The sequence below is a fragment of the Fukomys damarensis genome, unplaced genomic scaffold (genome assembly GCF_012274545.1).
Source record: "Fukomys damarensis isolate Sample0158 unplaced genomic scaffold, DMR_v1.0_HiC HiC_scaffold_39, whole genome shotgun sequence".
NCBI classification, from domain to species: Eukaryota; Metazoa; Chordata; class Mammalia; order Rodentia; family Bathyergidae; genus Fukomys; species Fukomys damarensis.
In genome coordinates, this window is record NW_022900951.1 from 30,309,735 (window position 1) to 30,330,347 (window position 20,613).

Consider the following 20,613-nt stretch of genomic DNA (forward strand, 5'->3'; position numbering starts at 1 on the left):
TTTAATTCCTGGATTACTATTTTGATCTGGTTTTTAGGTTTTGTGTTTCTAACGACTCTGAGTCAATCTCATTTTCATTACACCAGGAAGGAAAACTGATTAGATCAGTTACAACACCTTAGCCCACATGATACAATTAGCAACACAACTTAGAAAATGATAATTTGTGATAGTTATTAATCTATCACCTTTGTGTGAATTAAATCAAAATCTAGGAGCATCCCAAAATATGTTTATAGTGAATAAACTGTTCAATATAGCACCTTTACCCTTCAGGATGGGGACTTAGAAGGAGTTAGGGATGGAGGGATAGATAGATAAGATAGAGAAAGGTTAGAAGTGAGGTCAGAGGACACAGGAAGATCACACAAACTCTAAGAAGCTGTTGAAGAGAAGTGGAGAAGACAGAACAAAATATACCCAAGAACAGAACAAACTAACAGCAAAAGGGAGGGTAAAGAGTGTAATCACTTCTTTTAAAACTAATGGCAAATAAGAGAAGGAAAAAGAGAAGAAAAGAAAAATAGAGAAGGTAAAATTTAATTTCGATAGGAACAGGAACAAAAAGGGAGAGAAAGGAAGAACAAGGTGGGAGACAGTGAGTGAGAGAAAGAAAAGAAGATAACAATAAAAAGAAAAAAAGTGAAAAATTGAGAAAAGAAAAAGATAAAATTTTTAAATGATTAAAGATAAGAGAAAATATTACTTTGAAAATAAAAATACAAATAGAGGGCCTCCTTCAGGGTATGCCTCTGTTGACACAATAGACAATGTGGGCAGGAGTGTGCAGATCTATGTTAATTAGTCTCAGCAAGCCAGCAACTGTCTCTTAAGGTTCACCCTGATTTCTGGCTGCAAGGCCCAAGTTGAGATCTCTGATCTCCTGCTAGGTTGAACTCTACAAGGTTCTACTGCTAGTTCTAGATGCCTTTTCCCTGAAGTTAGACCAGGTTTCAATGGGAGGTGCTGGTCCCTCTGACTTACCAAATATGGTGGTATGGTGTGCATTTATCTCAGATCTTCTTCACTTTTCCAGTGGGCTTCAATTTTCACCTAGGAGCCTCAGAGAGACCATTTTTCTCTTATTTGTGCAGACGGCGGGGGGTGGGCACAAACAACACTGTGTTGGCTGTGCAGCTGAGTTCCTCTGCTGTTCTGCACTGAAGGATAAGGCCCAATAGAGGGCTGCATGCTGCTGACAGGCTCCTCTGCTGTGCTGAAACAGTGGGCCTACCACAAGATATCACACTGCTTCTGGTCTCCTCTGCTACTCTACACAGAAGGGGCAGGCCCACCAGAAGTTTGCTAGCTGATTCTGGGCTCCTCCACTGTGCTGCACTGAAGGGCTAGGCCTACCAGAGGGTCTGGAGGTGCTTCTGGGCTCCTCTGTTTTTCTGCACAGAGAAGGTGGGCCTCCCCAAGCCTTTTTAAAAATTTTAGTTTGAGTCAGGATCTTGCCAAATTTTGCAGGATAACCTCAGATTTACTATCCTGCTTCCTCAGCTCCCAAGTAGCTAGACTTACATGTGTGCACCACCATACCAAAAGAAGCACAGTAACAGTGACAGATGTGTCAATGTCTCTTTGGTGGACTCTAGCCAGGTGGTGTGTGTGGTGGTAGGTTAATTAAAGACTGGACAAAAGGCATGGAAGAATTTCTTACGTGCAGCGTACTAGGGCTTTAGGTGTAACTAATACTTTGAAAGAAAATACTTAGCATTTGTATGTAAAAGAATAATTACAAGATAAAAAAGAATACCTTAAAATTTAAAATGCAAAAGCCTAAAACCAGTTATGCAACAAAACAAAACCTTTTGAATTTTAGCTGTTCAAAGCTCAAAATAAATAAAGTATAATGTGGCAATAAAAAAACTCAGGCTGCTATAATATCTATAGTAATATCGTGGTTCACAGATGCTAGCTTCTATTTGTAAGCAATTCAGTTTGGAAACAAAAGCATTGGGCAAAATGTCACTTTTATTCACAAAGTCCACATCGTGTAACAAATATGGCTAGTGCCACTTTCCCCACACAAACAAAAACACAGCCATCTTTTCCAAAATAGTAAAACAAATTGTTAGTAAACTGAGATACATGGAATATAAATTAGTTATGCTTTGTTAAATCTATCTTGGCATTAGAATTAGGATAGAAATTCAATAGGAACTGTTGGGTAGTATTCTACTATCAAGAGTGTGATTATTTTGTTTTGTCAATATAAAAGAGTTTATGGTTCATGTGTTTCTGCATTAATGAATCAAAAGACATTCTTACATATACTTTGATATCCTTGATAATACTATAGAAAATTTTTTGAGATATAGAGGTACTGAATTTTCACCTAAATAGTATGGTAGTATTTCAACATTTTCAATCTAATATCATTTATGCTTAGAAATATAAGACATTTACCTCCAGTTTTTGAGATTCAATCTATTGTCATTTGAGAAGAATTACCATTTACAGAAGAAAGATAGCATTAAACCAAGAAAGTTTAATATTTTTTGAAATAACATGAAGTTTGATGAAAGGGTTTGGTAGTTGATAACAATAGGGAACTCTGAATATTCTAATAGGGGAATGAGTGAACAGCTATGGCTATCACTTTAAAAAATACAAATTTATGAAGAATTATTTCACATTTACTTTTAATTGTAGATAAATGTTTTATTATTTGATTTTGATGTTTTCCTAAGCAGGAGGTGATGATACCCAATGACTAGTGAATGATACATACAGAAACAAAATGGAAACAACAGAAGTTGCCTATGAGAAAGATGTGACAAAGGAAAATTTGAAAGCTAGAGTCCTAAAATGATAATATTATTAGTAAAAGAATTATATTCTTTATTTTGTTTAACTATTACTTTTCCAGATACAAAGCCACACACGTAAAACTGAAACTGCTTTTGTATTTATTTTTCTGGTACCTGAGATTGAACCCAGGGCTTTTTCATTGAGCTAAATTCCCTGCTTGTTCACATTTTTAGCTTTTTTTGGTATTGGGGATTGAACTTGGGACTTTGCAATTGTGATGCAGGTGGTGGAACCACTGAGCTAAATCCCTAGCCCCCATTTTTTGCTTCTTAACAGTCTCAGTAAGCCAGTAAATTGACCATTCTGGGCTCAAACTTGTGATCCTTCTGCCTTAGAAGCCCAGAGTGCTGGAATTACAGATATGCACCACCACACTCACACCTGGTCTGATTTGTACTTTATTTTGTACCCGAGATTGAACTCTGGATCCTGGGTTTTTCCTTTGATGATGGTAATGTTACATGTTGGCTCTACCATCAACCAAAAGGAATATCTTGGCCTGCTTTTGAAAAATATGTTGGGCCAGGGATTTAGATCAGTGGTTCCACTGCTTGCCTCACAAGAGCAAGGTCCCGAGTTTGATCCCCAGTGGTGGCAGGGGGGACAAAAAACAAAATAGTATCTACACACTTGTGAGGAAAAAAAAAGAAGATATATTATGTAAAGGTACAAATTTCCAATGATGAATGTCATATTATATACATAAATGTACCAATAAACTTAATGAATTAAAAAAAATCAGTGTCACTTTTCACTCTAATGTTGATAAAGTTAAGAGTGATCAATCACTCAGTGAGATACTCTGAAGCTGAATTTGTAAATAATTAAAGAAATAATTTTTTTAAAATTATATAAACTAAAAATGATTAAAATTAATCATAGAGCATAAAATGTCTTGTTAAATCACAGGGCTTTAGAAAAAACATCTATAGATACTTAATGAACATTAGGACAAGATGTGTCCCTATCCATACTGTATTGGAGAGTTCACTGAGCTGTGTCATGCATGAGGTGGGAAATGGCAAAGTGAGCCAATAATATGTGAGGTAGCCTAGGAAGGAGAAAGGATCATTGACCTACAAGTCGATTGTCAATAGTCTTGCTAGTTCTTTGATTTGGCGGAAGTTACACCTCCTCTTTGAGCCTTAGCTTTTTCATTCACAAAATGAGTGTTACAATACATGATGCTTGCTGTCTTTTGTAGTTCCAAAATACTGCAATGACTAGATAACCACGTAAATTTTTATTCTGTATTTTACATGCTGATTTTCACACTGATTGTGAAATATTAATTTCTGTACTAGAGAAGTTTGGTCTATCCCCAAAAGAGGGCAATTTAATTTGTAAATAAAACAGTTTTACATTATTTAGATATGCTCTTCATGCAGTCTTGAAACATCTGGAGATGCAGGTAAGAAAGATTATAAATTCTCTCTCCCATTTCCCCAGCCCTCGCGTGCACGTGAGCGCACATGCGCACGCACACACACACACACACACACACACACACACACACACACACCTCTATCTTATTGTCCACCTTAACTATGATTATTTTTCAAAACCAGAAGCCAGTCTCAGCATATGGGCTGGTCGTGATCTTAGATACCTCTATTTCTGTGTCAGTCAGAAGTCAAGACAGTGAAAAAAGTCAGCAAGACTGCATACCCAATGCCTGCCGTGAGCCTAGTTTGTACAAGAACATATGAAAAAACAAATATGTAGCTTGTATAAAACATAAAATATACAGGAATAAACATATATTAGATGTAGATGTAGATATAGATATTGATGTAGATATACCTGACACCAAGACTTGTGTATCTTATCCCTCTGCAACCCTGTAGCCTTTGGATGAACACAAGGATGTGGTTATCTCTGAAGACTGATAGGACTAGTTCACAGGAGGAAATGATATCTCCCTATAGCCCATGCAAAATGAGCCAGTCATCATATCTTCTTGCCATACTAGCTTTGCTTGAGGAAAAGATGCCAGTTGTTATTTTATCACATGGAGCTGAAAAACTGAGTAGCCCTAGCTTTCACCAGAGAAAATAGAGTTCTAAATCAAAGTTTGGGGGATGTTCATATATAAATCATAGAGTCACTAGTTGGGTTATTCATACATAAAATCTCAATTTATTGCTAATTATCATCATTGGTAAACACAGAATAATACTTCTGTCTGGTCTGGCAGCCATACAGATAGAATGGTTGTTTAAATCATTCACTAGTTTAGAGATAAGAAACAAATGGATTTGTGCTTTGAGAATAAGTTGAAAGGCATGGTTTTTCTAATTTTCCTGATAGATTTTTAAAAAATAAACTACTGACAAAGTTAATGTAGCATTTGTGCAATATTTGATGTCCATCTAATCTTAACCGAAGTTCTTCTATCATATATTAAAAAATGATAATTGTGGTTAATGATCTAAGGGTCCAGTCTGAAAATATTAATTTCACTCACTTTTAGCAACTAATTCATGTGTTCATCAATTTTTGTCACTTTCCCTGAACTTTAATCAGTGAGATTTACTCCATTTATTAAAATTCAAAAGAATCAATGAAAAATTATTTGATAATTACTTTAGTAATATTTTAGAAAAGGTAAGAGATTTTCAATAAGCATATGATAATTATATATTTAGTGTATAATTGCATCTAGATAGGCACATAAAATATCTGACAGCAAAAATAAAACTTATTAATCCAGTTTAACCAGCAATATTTGTGAAAAAGTCATTACAACACCACAACTTAGAGGTATAATGTATTTTTACATTTCCACTTAACATATAAATGTCCATCTGATTTTTGTTTATATGACTTTGAAAAAAATCCAGTAACAGCAGCACTCATCAAATGATGCCTTCACTGTAGTGTCATTAAAACTTTGGAGATCAAAAGATGATCGAGACTATGCATATCATTTTTGTCTCATTGTTGGGATTTTCTTAATTGCACTTAATACATGTACTATGACTTGTGTTTAGATATTCCCCCAAAGCCTCATGCAGATGAGATGGCACTTTTTTTTTTTTAGAGGTAGTTGAGTCTGGAATGTGGATGCTGGGGTTGAGAGCCTGTGATGACTAAACCACTACATGTGACTGATTAGTTTGGCACTTCTCTAATTTCAGTAGTCTGAGTAAGATGAAATGGGCAGAAAGATGCTCTTAATTTCCTTATTACCTTTGCTACCGTGTGTGGGCCACGCTGTTTCTGCTCTGCCATGCCTGTTTGTCATCTCTGCTTTGGAGTCAGCCAATTGTGGACTAAAACTTCTGTGAACCGTAAGCCAAATAAACCTTTCTCCTCTCACTTTGGGTGTCAGGTATTTTGTGTAAGCAATGAGAGAAAAGTAACTAAAGTAACACGCATATGTTCATGAACTATCAGAAAAATTCACTAATCTGTGTTTCTGTTGAATGTTATGTACCATAATTTTAAAAGACATATTCAAAGCCAAGTATTTCAACAGCATGGCTATCTCTGTTTTTGTTTCCTTTTTAAGTTTCTTTTCCAAATCAACTTTCTTATGCCCCTTAAATTATAAGCCACATAGCTAGCAACCAATCCAAACCTTTAGAAACAATGATGTGGAAAAATGAGTTTCCAGCAAATCACGCAAAGCCTGGAACATTGAATTGCTGTGAGGGGGATATGATAACACTTGACCTCTTTCCAATTTCCTTTTGATCATGACAAGTGCTTGGTAATGCTCTGCTAAAGTGTGCTGAGCCATGCTGGCAAATTGTATCAACAGATGTTTCCATTAAGTTTGTTGTGTGGCATAGTTTCTTGCAAAATAAAAGCAAGATCATCTCAACTGCAATTCTGGAATTTTTTCTAACTGAAAGTGTAGGGTCTAGTCTCACTTATCTCCACATATTTACAAAATTTATACTACTTCCTAGACTGGAAGAAGGCAAGAGTCATGATTTAATCCATTAGATCCAAGGATTAGAAAGATCAAGATATCATTTGGTTCAATATTTAATCTTAAACTGGAATATATTGTAGACTAAGAGCAGAGGGTACACACGAGTTGGATACCTACAGAAGATCTTGTGCTGGATACTAGATACATTAGATAAACCCATTTTGAAATCCTAAATCGACAATTTACTAATTTTAGTATTTTGTAATTGTGATAGTCTCCTTCCATTTCAGTTTACTTATGGTGCAAAGGTAGTAAACCCTGCCAATTAGAGTTCCGAAAGACGCTCTGAGATAATGAATGCATAGAACTGTGCACCATTACTGGGTATACTTATTCATCAGATACTATCATTTGTGATGAATAAGGGTCATGATGGAATTGATGAAGACTGGTCATGACTGTCGATTGGAGAAGTAATGGAAATTATCCTCACTCGTGATATACTAAGGCCTGTTGCTATTGGCAGGAAAGAAAAGACTGATATCAAGTAAAGATAAAAGGAGCCCTTCGTGTAGTCAGCCTCTATCCAATACACAATGTTGGAACTGTGCTCTTTTTTTTTAAACTGTGGTTACTAGAGACAATTTTGGAGAAGAGACTTTGTATACTAGTTCAAACTGAAAGTTGGTAATAGGAGGACTTTGTCCCAATGACTTATGAGCACAGAGCATGTTTGTCTCTATGACTGGACTGGTCAAAATTGAAGTGTTGGAGTCACAGCTACAAGCAAAGATGAAAGCCTTCAAGTTGTCCATGACTGTACATTACTTGGACAGTTGGAGTTTTCTTCTGAGTAGTATAATAATAGAGGAGAACTATATGATTCTTATAAAACCTGAGCAAAAGCTTAGACCTCACAATAAACCAGCTGTGACAACTTTATCCGTACTTTCAAAGTACTCTCTGAATTTTTTGTCCTCATCTGCCAAGATATGTTCAACCATCTCTTTATTTTTAAAATGATGTACAAAGATATTCTTAAAATTTACAAACTTTAGACAAGCACAAAGTGGGCCTAACATTGTGTTAATATTACAGTATCATAAAAGAGGTAAGTCAGGAGACAATAAAATATGAAAAGAAGTTAAGGATATAAGATAATCAGAACACTTAAGTGATGCAGAAACTCTGCATCAGAGGAAAAAAATGTTACAGGAACCACACTGTATTTAATATGAAGTGATTCCTACTGTGATTCTCCTGAGTGGACTCATTTAACTATACATACAGGCTTACAACACAGTCTAGGTCCTCAAGAGAAGTTTGTTCTAAACTGTGGCATTTCTAAGATGAACAGGAAGTGGCTCAGCAGTTCCACATGTAGTTATATCATAGCTGTAAAAAGCAACCAATCAGAGCAAAATCAGCCACTAGATGGAACCCAAGGGAAAGCCCCTCAATGGCTGTCAATTCCATAGAATCCATAACTACTTCTCAAGATATCCGTCACAGATTAACTTCTTAGCTAACACTGGATATGGAGAATCAACCAGCTCTGGATCTACTGATTTTTGTTGAATCATGATTTTGCATTTTCTTTACTTCTATATTTCTTTACTTCCATATTTACCTCCATATTTCTTTACTTCTATGAAGTATATTTTGTGCATCTTATTGAAATCAAGAAATACTGTCAACAGCATTCACTTAAAATCTAATAGTGTTACCCTATACAAGGATATGAAATTATTTCAGTCCGACTTGTTTTCAATTATATAGGTTCCAAGGTGTAATGGTGAGTGCTCTGGACTCTGATTTGTTTTCAGTGAACCCAGTGACCCTTCTGGTCACAGCATTCATTCCATAAATGATTTGGGCACTTTCAGAATCTCTTGTTTTAAATTGCTTCCAGAGACTCTCCTATTTTTAGAAAATTATTAATAAAAATTTTCATTAAATTAGAACAGTTTGTGACTATTTTATTCAACATTAATTAAAGTGGGTGGAAAATGTATAAAAAATACCATAATGGATATTCTCAATTAAACCTTACCTCTTCTGTTCATGTAGTACAATCAGAACTATCTATTATTGCACCTAGGTATAGAATATGGAAGTGTTCTGCTGGCCTTAGAAATTGTGAATGGAGACATTATTGTACATACCTTAACAATGATTTTTGTAAATAAGCCTGCCTATTGTATCTCATGTAGACTCAGCCACAACAAGCTGCTTTGAGTCTAGAATTTTAGGAACACATTTTGGGATTGTGATTATAGAAAGGCAAATAAACAGGAAATGTTTCATATTCTGGCTGAAATTTATATTCAAAAGATCGTAGAATTCCCTCTACGTTACCCTTATACAATTCATGAACGTAAAGGAGTATATGAAAAGAGGATGAATTTATGGTTTGATAAGCACATAAATTATAGTCCATGGATGATTTTTTGTTGAGAATCCAAAATGGAGCTTGAGATTCGAGAGGTAAAAGTAAACAAGTACTTTGGTGTTTAGCAGGAGTCAAGACCAAGGTCAGAGTTTCTAATAGTGCAGAATTTAAAATGTTCATAGTGTACTAAGGCAAAAGACCTCTCAGAAGATTGAAAATAAACATGAGGGATTAGATGACAGGTCAAGTGTGTTGTCTACAAAAGTGCCAAATCATACTAGTATTCAATGTTTGGCCTATCAATCGATGCATTTCTATTTATTTCCATTCTTGGATATTTTCTTCTATCTCCAGGAACACCCCACCACCACCACCTCCATCTTGGATACACCAACCTACAGACACATGTTGGGCCAGGTGTACACATTTGTGTTATGTGCAACTAGCCAGAAATACATCAAACTCTTTCTAAATTTCTAAAGATAAGCCAGACATAAACCACTGAACAAACTAAATGCACATAAATATTAATATATAAAGTCATGTTACACAGGCATATTCATACAAACATACACATTTACAATCCAATTTTGCATATATATACATAATAGTTTTATTAGTTTAGCTTATAGAACATACCAATGTGTAGTTTTCCTACATTCAGTGAGTCCTTCTCAGCCTTTTTTCAGATGTAGGAAACATGTTTCCCAAAGAAAAATGATTTGTGCTGCATATAGTTGTGAGCACTTATGAAGCATAACGATGTGAGGTAAAAGTTGCCATTCTTCATGAATGAATATTTCTTATATTTTGAAAGAGATTTGACTTATATCCTTTTATTTATCCATTCTGTGTTTTAGAAACACACTAGTAAAATAACTACATAATAATTTCAAGCCATGTTAAAAATATTTTTATCCTAAAAATTGATGTCTTTCATATTTCAAGACAGTTTCCTTATTTTGTATGAAATAGTAATGCCAACAGTGAAAATATGGTTGTTGGAGAATTCCATTTTCAGTTTTGACAGAGAAACTTACATCATAACAACCCTTCCACTGAGAAAAGCTGCAAAAATTGGATAAAATACAAAGAACAGCTGTTTAAAGGCTTCAGAAGGCAATAAAAGAAGTCAAAACTTGTGAGGCAAGTGTTCTGAGAGTAATAAAATACATTAAGATGGACCTGACCTTTTCGGTTTATCGCCTCTTAGAATCAGGTTATTATGAATAAGTAAACAAAGCTTGCTGTGATTTTGATTGGTATTGGATAATACCATTAATGAACTTAATCTGATATATAGCAAGCACTGTACCACAGAACTACAGTATACGCTCTTCAAATGTACTTGGAAAAATACCAATAATAACTATGTCACAGATCAAGAAATTTCAACAGATTTGAGCAGAGATTAAGTTCATTCAAGAGAATAGAATTAAATTCAATATCAGTATCAAAAAATTAACAGTAAAATCCCTAAATATTTGACATTATGCTTTCTCATTACAATTAAATTGTGTCAAAACAGATATCATAGTGGATACTAGAAAATGCTGTGAAATCAGTGGTAATATAGTTGGCATATAATAATATATGGGATGCAAAACTATGTCTAGATGCAAATTTGTAGACACATGTATATACAAGTAAAGAAAACTGAAGATAAAGATTTAATATATTTCACTTAAAAGACTACAAGAACAGAAAATCAACCCCCTGATTAGAATAAACAATAATTATATGTGGCAAAATCAAATAAATGGGAAATGATATAATAAAAAATGCAAAAGTTGTTTATTGTAAAAAATAACATTGATGAAGACCTAATTCAAGGGAAATGAAAGGATGCACAAATGATGAATATCAGAATAAAAATTTTAAAATATCAGAATATCAAAATAAAACTTATTGAATTCTTAGTTATTTTTCTGCTCATCAGTACATAATATCTAGACCCACAATTCTAAGGAGGAAAGGTTTATTTTCACTACTAGTCTGTAGAGTTTTCAGTCTTTGTATATGGGAGACAAAAATACCTTCATGACATCAAGGCAGAAAGCAGAGAGAGAAACTTACGGAAGGAAGGAGGGAGACATACCCTTCTAGGCCATGACCCCAGTGACCCAAATCCTCCTCCTAGACAGCACCTCCCAATATCACATTTAGCTATCAATGCATGATAAGTATAACACTTAACTCTCTCTGCTTTCTGCCAGGAGGTATGACCAGCTCTCCCTGTGTTGTGATCTTTTTTTGTTGTTGTTCCTTTGTTTGCTTGTTTTGCTTTGTTTTGGGGAAATGAAGTTTGAAGCCAATGAAACAGCATGTAGCAATCAGTGAGGAATGACAGAATTTTTAATAGAAAGAATAAAACAAAAAGCTCCTCACTTGTTGGGGTTGTTGTTCTATAAGGTGGATATCATAGATATTTAAGTCTATTGGCAGCAATATTCTTTTTCTAATTAATATTTTATTATCATATGCTTATAGTACATTATAATTATATTTATCATGAGGAGTTGGTACATGTACGTAACATTTCTCAATTCTTTTTTTAACCCCTACCCTCCCAATCTCTTGGATTACTTCTCTTATATATAGACAGTGGGAAATAGCCAAATGCCTCTTTGGCATATGGCAAGGAAAAAAAAAGACAAGGGAAGGGGTGGGGGAAGGGAGGGAAAGAACATTGAAAGGAAGGTTGTGAAATCCTGTTTACACGTACCAAGTCCATACAAGGAATGTGATCATAATGTACTACATACATGTATAAAAAATGTATATGTTGTTTTGTGAGTGTGACAGATATGGCTTTTGATTAAATTCCTTAGGGTGGAAATGGGTAAGTTAGAATTATTGTTCAAAAAATTTTTATTGTAATGTCTTTTCTTCAGGTTTTATAATTTCCACCTCTGATCTTTAACATTTTTCTGAACATGGCTCTGTGGAACCCTCTACAAGATACTTTAACATCTTACTAACCTTTCCCAATTATATTTTTAAGTCTAACCTTCACAGGAGTTAAGTTCACAAACTTGCCTGATCTCAAGCTCTGTCTTCACAGAATTGCTGATAAAAAATATTTTAAGCCTCAGTCACGTTAGCATTATCAGTCAAAAACTAATTTTCTCCAGTATGTATTATATGCTGAATATGGGCAACTATATTGTTTGTTATTGCATTAAATGTAAATCTTTCCATTTCTTATTATTACTTAGGATGTCATTTGGGAAGTTGGTGTAACTTGAGAAAATAACACTAAGTGAAATAAATCAGACATAGGAAAATAAGTATCACATGGTTTCTCTTACATGAGGAACTAAAATATAGGTGAATAAATTAATAACTAAAATAAAAGACATGGTAGAAAAAGTAAGAATTTTTAAGAATAGGAAAGGTAAGGGAGAAGAGGATTAAAGAATAAAAATTGATTAAGATATATTATATATGTATCAATTCCACAAAACCAAGGTTATAATTACATATTAAGTATATATACTAATAAAAGAAAACATGAACTTCAAATTTATTTACTAAAAAAATTTCCTTAGTTCAATTTATTTTTCTTGAGAGCATTATTTCCAGCAATCATCCCCACTTCAGGGGGGTCAATAAGAAGAAAAATAATATCTAAAAGGAATAAATTAACAATTTTAATGTGAAAATTATTATGTGCAGATGACATAATGCTTTATTTAGAAGACCCCAAGAACTCCACTCAAAATCTTCTCGACTTAATAACCAAATTCAGTAGAGTAGCTGGATACAAGGTCAACACACAAAAATCAATAGCTTTCCTATACACAAAGAATAGACTCACTGAGAGAGGAACTGTAGAAACAACTACCTTCACAATAGCATTGAAAAAAATGAAACACCTAGGAATCAACCTAATGAAAGTAATCAAACACCTCTAATCTGAACACTTAAATACTCTGAGAAAAGAGATTGAAGAAGATATCATAAAATGGAACGACATTTCTTGTTCCTGGGAAGGAAGAACTAATATAGTGAAAATGGCCCTACTTCAAAAATTTCCATAAAGATTCAATGAAATCTCAATTGAAATTCCAATAGCATATTTCACACATCTTGAGAAAACATCCCAAAAATTTCATTTGGAATAAGAAGAGATGTAGAATAGCAAAGACAATTCTAGGCAACAAAGACAAGGTAGGGTGTATCACAATCCCCAATTTGAAAATATACTACAAAACTACTGTGATAAAAACAGCATAATACTGGCAAAGAAATAGACCTAAGGATCAGTGGCACTGATTAGAAGATGCAGAAAGAATTCCAGAGATAATCAGCCACCTTATTTTTGACAAAGGAGCCTCTTTAATAATGGTACTGGAAAAACTGTCTTTCAGCTTGCCAAAGATTAAAACTAAACCTATATCTCTTACTATGAACTAAAATTGAAATGGATCAAAGATCTAAATATTAAAACAGAAACACTAAACTGGCTGGAAGAGAGGCTAGGTAGAATTCTTGAAGACAGACATGTAGGAAAAATTTAAAGCTTTCATGAACAAAACCTCAGTCAAAGGTGAACTAGCACAAAGTATCAACAACTGAGCTCTCATCTTACTAAAAAGCATCTGCACAGCAAGGGAAACTATCAACAGACTGAAGAGACAACCAAAAATGGAGTTGTTCCACAGACAAAGGTCTACTATCTAGAATATATAAATAAATTAAAAAGATCAGACCTCCCAAATCTGAAGACCCAATCCAAAAGTGGGCATCTGAAATGAACAGATATTTCTCAGACAAAGAAGTAGAAACAGCAACTATACATATCAAAAAATGTTCAACATCACTGATCATCTGATAGATGGAAATGAAAACAACACTGAGATTCCACATCATTCAAGAAAGAATGGCTACTATCATGAAATCACACAATAGCAAATGTTGGGAGGGGGTTTGGGGAGAAAGAAACCCTTCTCCACTGTTGGTGGGAGTGCAGATTGGTGCAACCACTGTGGAAATTAGTATGGAGATACCTCAAAGAACTAGGATTAGAAGTCCCATTTGGCTCAGCTATTCGCCTGCTGGCTATCTTCCCAAATGAATTTAAAAAATCATACTATAATAACATACGTGTACGCATGTTTATAGTGGCACAATTTGTAATAGCTGAAACTTGGAAATACCCCAATTGTACATCAACTGGAGTCTGGATAAAGAAGATTTTTTTAAATATATAAAATGGAGCACTACTTATCTATATAAAGAATGAAAAACTATAGATATTTGTAGCTAAATGCATACACATTGAGGCCATACTCTTAAGTGAAATAAATAGTGCACACATGTGTAAATATGAAGTGAATAGTTTATCTTGTGTAAATAAGGACAAAATTGAATAATACCCAATATGAAATAGGAAGCAAAGGTCCAAAGGAGAAGGCGAAGTGGGAGGCATATGGCAAAGGTAAAAAGGGAAAGAAGTAAATATTGGAGGATGCAAAAATGGAAATAAAGTTTCTCTAAATAGGAAGTTTCTGTAAAGTTTCTCTGGAGAGTTTGAAGGGAGGACAGGGGAATGGGGAAAAGAATAAGAACCAATAAGCCCAATTTATGAAAGTCTTGACAATCTTCACTGATTTATTTAGGATCATGTCATCTAACCATTTTTTGGTGTATAATTTAACAAATAATTATTGTGTAATACTGATCTTATATTTTCACACATGATATTCTAATTTTCCCTGCAATTACATTCTACTTTAAATATATGTTACCATTTGGGTCACTTAATACAAATCTTCCATCATATCTATGCTTGTGTTTAATACTGCCATATTTCATACCCATGATGTCAAAGTTCCCATCTAGAGATATATTTATTTGCCTAATTTTAGTTGGAAAATATTCTCTTTCCCTTCAGAGCTTCCAGAAGATCCTTTTGATTATAATCTTCCCTCCTATTCACAGAACAATACTGATTTGTAAAGGGATCTTGGAAAAATGGGTGATGAAGAGGAAGCAAATGAAAACAATCCTGTAAAAAACATCTTCCCTCTAATCATTAATATTTTAATTTTTCTGTGATAGTCTTCCCATTTGCATGATGTCAAAGCATTTCTTACTCAGTATATTTTGTGTATACACCATTTTGTGACTGAGAAAATATAGTTTAAGTTATTTGATGGAGAAATTCTTCTGAACTGTTGACAAATGCTAAGTCAGTGTTTTCTACACATAAACAGATATGTGTGCCCTTCTTAGTCTCTTTTTTTGTCTTTATTAAATTTATTGGTACATTTTAGGTATACAATACAGTTACATTTATCATTGAGATCTTGTGCCTTTACATGATATATCTTGGTTGTTATTTTTTCCCCATTCCCCAGCTCTCCCTTCAGCCCCTCAACCCTTCCCAGTTTAACAAGACATTGTTTCTATGTTTTTCCTTTTCACATAGTTTTTCTTATCCTTTTTACCTTTCCCCTACTTCCTTTACTCTTTTTGACCTTATCTTACCAGTACACAATATCAATTATAGATTTTGATCCTTATATACACTTTTAATTTTTCACACCGGAGAATGTATTTGGTATTTATACATATGTGACTTATTAATTTCACTTAAGAGTGTGGCCTCAATGTGTGGCCTCAGTGTGTAGCTATGAATATCTCTAGTTTCTCATTCTTTATGGCAGAGTAGTACTCAATTTTATATAAAAAAAACACATCTCCTTTATTCAATATCCAGTTGATTGGCCATTGGACTGTTTCCAAACTTTAGCTATTACAAACTGTGCCACAATGAACATGGGTGAGCATATGTCACTTTGGTACCATTCTTTTAATTTTTTGGAAAGATACCCAGCAGAGAAATAGCTGGGTCAAATGAGATTTCGAATCCTAGCTATTTAAGATATCTCCATGTTGATTTCCACAGTGGGTGCACCAGTCTGCACTCCCACCAGCAATGAAGAAGACTTCCTATCTCCCCACAACCCTGCCAGCATTTGTTATTGGTTGATTTCTTGATAGCAGCCATTCTTTCTGGGGTTAGATGGAATCTCAGTGCTGTTTCCATCTGCATTTCTCAAATGACCAGTGATATTGAACATTTTTTCATGTTTATTTGCTGCTTTTCTTTGCCTGAGAAATGCCTGTTCATTTCACATGCCCCTTTATTTATTTTTTCAGCTTTAATTGAGTTTATTGGTACATTTTAGGGATACAGTACAGTTACATTCATTGTTGGGATCTTGTACCTCTACATGACAGGTCTTGGTTCTCATTTTTTCCCCTTGTCCCTGCCCTCCCTTCACCCCCTCCTTCCCTCCCCATCTACAACCACTTTATTTTCATCTTTTCATTCTCTCACATTTTTTTCTTTTCCCTTATTACCCTACCCCTACCCATCCCACCTTCCCTACACACATGCCCTTTTAAAATTGGGTCTTTATATTTGTGAGGTCTGATTTTTTTGAGTTATTTATATATTCTAGATAGTGGACCTTGGTCTGTGGAACAGCTGGTACAAATATTTTTTCTACATTGTGGGTTGTCTTTTATGTCTGCTGGTGATTTCTCTTGCAGTGCAGAAACTTTTTAAAAAGACAAGATCCCAATTATTGATTCTTTGTGCTGGTTCCTGTGCTACTGAGGATTTGTTCATAAATTTTTCCTATGGCCATAACTTCAAGAGTTCTATCTAATTTATCTTCCAGCAAATTTAATGTTTTTGTTTTAATGTTTATATCTTTAATCCACTTGGATTTTAGTTTAATTTTAATCTTTGACAGGTTGAAATTCAGTTTTTCTGACACCATTTATTAAAGAGTTTATCTTTCCTTCAGCAAGGGTGTTTGGCTCCTTTGTCAGAGATGAGGTAGCTGAGTATGTCAGGAGTTGTTTCTAATCTGTTCTACTGATCCTTGTGTCTGTTTCTTTGCCAGTTCCATGCTGTTTTTATCACAGTGGTTTTGCAGTATAGTTTCAAGTAGGGGATTGTGATACCCCCTCCCATGTCTCTATTACCTAGAATGGCTTTTGGTATTCTAGGCCTCTTCTGATTCCAAATGAATTCTTGGATTGTTTTCTCTAGTTCTGTAAAATATACTGCTGGGATTTCAATAGGGATTTCACTGAATCTGTAGAGCAGTTTTGGAAGTATGTCCATTTTCACTATATTAATTCTTCTTAACCAGGAAGAATCTCTTTAAAAGCAGAAACTTATGGGAAAATATAGAAGATATATTCCCATCATCAAAGATAAAAAGGAAATAATTATAGAGACTGCTTCAAGTTGTTAAAATTTTTAAAGTACCAGGTGTTGATAATGTGTAAGTCATTTGCCCATCATCTGCGAAATATTAGATGTATTTAAATATATGGTGAATGCTTAATTTAAAATAACTTATTACAGTAAAAGACACATTGCGGTTAATCCTCATCAAAATGCTGTGTATTGGTTTGATCAATCTTATCTCAATACTTTTTTCCATTTTCTGAAACAGTTCTGAAAGCCCCTTCTCAAGTCTTTACAAGGTGTAATATAAGTATGTGAGTGTGGTGACCCAATGCCACCTAATGAAAAGACAGGCCTATCCAATATTAGGGTGTGCACACCTCCACCTTTCCCCCAGATCTGGCACCTCTGTAACTTCTGGCACTTCCATAAATTTAAAAAATCATTAAAGGTGGACATTTGAATGAATTTCGGACATGGAGTCATCCAAGACAACCCATATGAACGGGCTCCTAGTAGAGCACTTCCACAATTGCTTCAGAAAGTGGCAAAAACAAATAAATAAATGTGCTCAAAGTGAGAGGGAGTACTTTGAGTAGGATCAATGGTAATGTGTCTTTTAGTGTTCTCATACTGCATATTTTTCTCTTTGATATTTATTCTTGGTATTTGTCTTGTTATTTTTATTCTTCAGATGTTTTAAATTTATATGTAGTATGGTTAGCTTGTTAACATACAGTGAAATAAATCGCATGAGTACAGGAAGGTGAAAGGGAATACAAATGAAAAACCCAATTTATCATCAACAAATCTGAAATGCATATTGACAACAATAAGAAACTCCCTGAAACGTATCTCAATCACTACTGTGTCTTCCCCTGCCCTTCAATGACAAGCTCTATGCTGATTTTGAGAGTAATAGTCTCATATTTTAATTTATGTTTTTATCATTTAAATACACACTGCCACCACTAATTATACCTGTTGTGTAAGCATTTTTATTCAGTTAAATGAGAAAGTATTTTATTTATAACACATTTTACTCAGCATTTTAAGTAATTTACATTGATTAATGGAGCTCATTCACGTTCACTGCTTTGTACTGTGCAAGTTTGACTATGCCATACTTGATTTATGCTTTGAGTTGCTTCATTTACTCATTACTGGATTAATAGTGCCACAAGCATTCATATATTTGACCATTGTCATATATGTACAGTGTCTTGACTTTTTTGGATCTATGCACTTCCATATAATTTAAAAAAACATAAGGATCATATGATATCAGTAGATCAATTTGAGAAGAAGTAACATTTTTAGAATGAGTCTTCCAACCCACTAATATTGTACATTCCTATACTTTTTAAATTATTTACTATTTAAATTATTTACAATGTCTTATGGTTTTCTCCATAGATTTCCTACAAATATTAAACTTTTCCTGCATTATGCTTTTTATGCTATTGTTAATAATATTCTTTTTCTTTCTATTCCAATTGTGTTGCTTAATTATATAAATGTAATTAATTATTGCAGTATTAAATGATAATATATAACTATTAATAGACTATTATATTAATATTAATTTCATTTGATAAATTATTATAATACTTTATTGGTTATGTTAGACTTTATACATAAACATTTTATTTACAATGGTGATGTTTTATTTATTCTTTTTGCTCATTTTTCTGGTTTTCCTAGTACAACCTCTGGTACAATGGTGAATGCAAGTGGAAAGGGTGAAGATCTGTTTCCCTGTAACTACAAAGGAACCACTTTCAGCATTTGACTAGTATTACATTTACAGAAGTTTTTGGTATGTACTATTTTTCTGATAAAATGTTTATACTTTAAAAATTAAGATTGAATATTGAAATTTATGAAAAGCTTTTTCTTTGTTTATTGCAATGATCATATTCATTTTCATTATTTATTTGCTGTTAATAGGGAAATTCAATTCATAGGTTTTCCATTATCTTGCAATTTTATTAAAACTCATTTATTTACCTAAATGAAGCTCAGAAAGAGTATCCAAATTCAAGATTACATCATTTGAAAAACATTAATTTTTTATTGAGTTTATAGGTACATTTTAGGTATACAGTGCAATTACATTCATTATTGGGATCTTGTACCTTTACATGACAGGTCTTGGTTCTCACTTTTTCCCCTTGTCCCTGCCCTCCCTTCACTCCCCCTCCCCTCCCCATTTACAAACACTTTATTTCCATTTTTTCATTTTTCAATTTTTTTCTTTTCCCTTATTCCCTTTCCCCTACCCTTCCCACTTTCCCTAGACCTTTAGCCCTTTTCTTCCTATGTTACATGGTCAATTATCTCATTAAGACCTTATGTACTATTATAGTTTTATCACACCAGAGAAACTATTTGGTGTTTACAAATGTGTGACTTATTTATTTCACTTAGGATTATATCCTCCATATGTATCCATGTTTCTATGAATGAATCTAATTTCTCATTCATTGTGGCTTAGTAGTATTTCATTTTATAGAAAAACCACATCTTTTTTTATCCAGTTTTCAACCGATGGGCAAATGGGCTGTTTCCAAGTTTTATCTATTACAAACTGTGCCGATTTAAACATAGGTGTGCATATATCTCTGTGATATGATTCTTTAAGTTCTTTTGGAAAGATACCCAGCAGAGGGATGGCTGGGTCAAATGGAACCTCCAGTCCTAGGTCTTTGAGGTATCTCCATATTGATTTCCATAGTGGTTGCACCAGTCTGCACTCCCACCAACAATGGAGAAGGGTTCCTTTCTCCCACAACCCTGCCAATATTTGTTATTGGTTGATTTTTTTTTATAGCAACCATTCTTTGTGGGGTGAGGTGAAATCTCAGTGTTGTTTTCATCTGCATCTCTCAACTGAAAAATATTAATTGTTATTACTTGCATTGCTTTCTTCCCCTATCACGTTTTCTTTTCTCCTGATGCTTTTCTTTTATGAATATTTGATTCCTCTGGAGTTCATTTGGTGTAAAGATTAAAGAAGGAATTCAGTCTATTTTTCTAATCCAGTCATTCATTAATACATCTTTCACCAATAATTTCATATGATGTTTTTATGATATGTAAATTCTTATGTACACATATCACTCTTAATGGTCTATATTCCACATGGCTCTTTGTTGTAATATATGATCAAATTATCCTGACTTTACTATCACCCTTTTATATTTTCTGGCATATTTGCACTGCTTACTTATTCCCATCTACATTACAGATAAATATCTTGTTTTTTCTGTAGTCAGTCATCCTAACATAAAGTAAAATTGT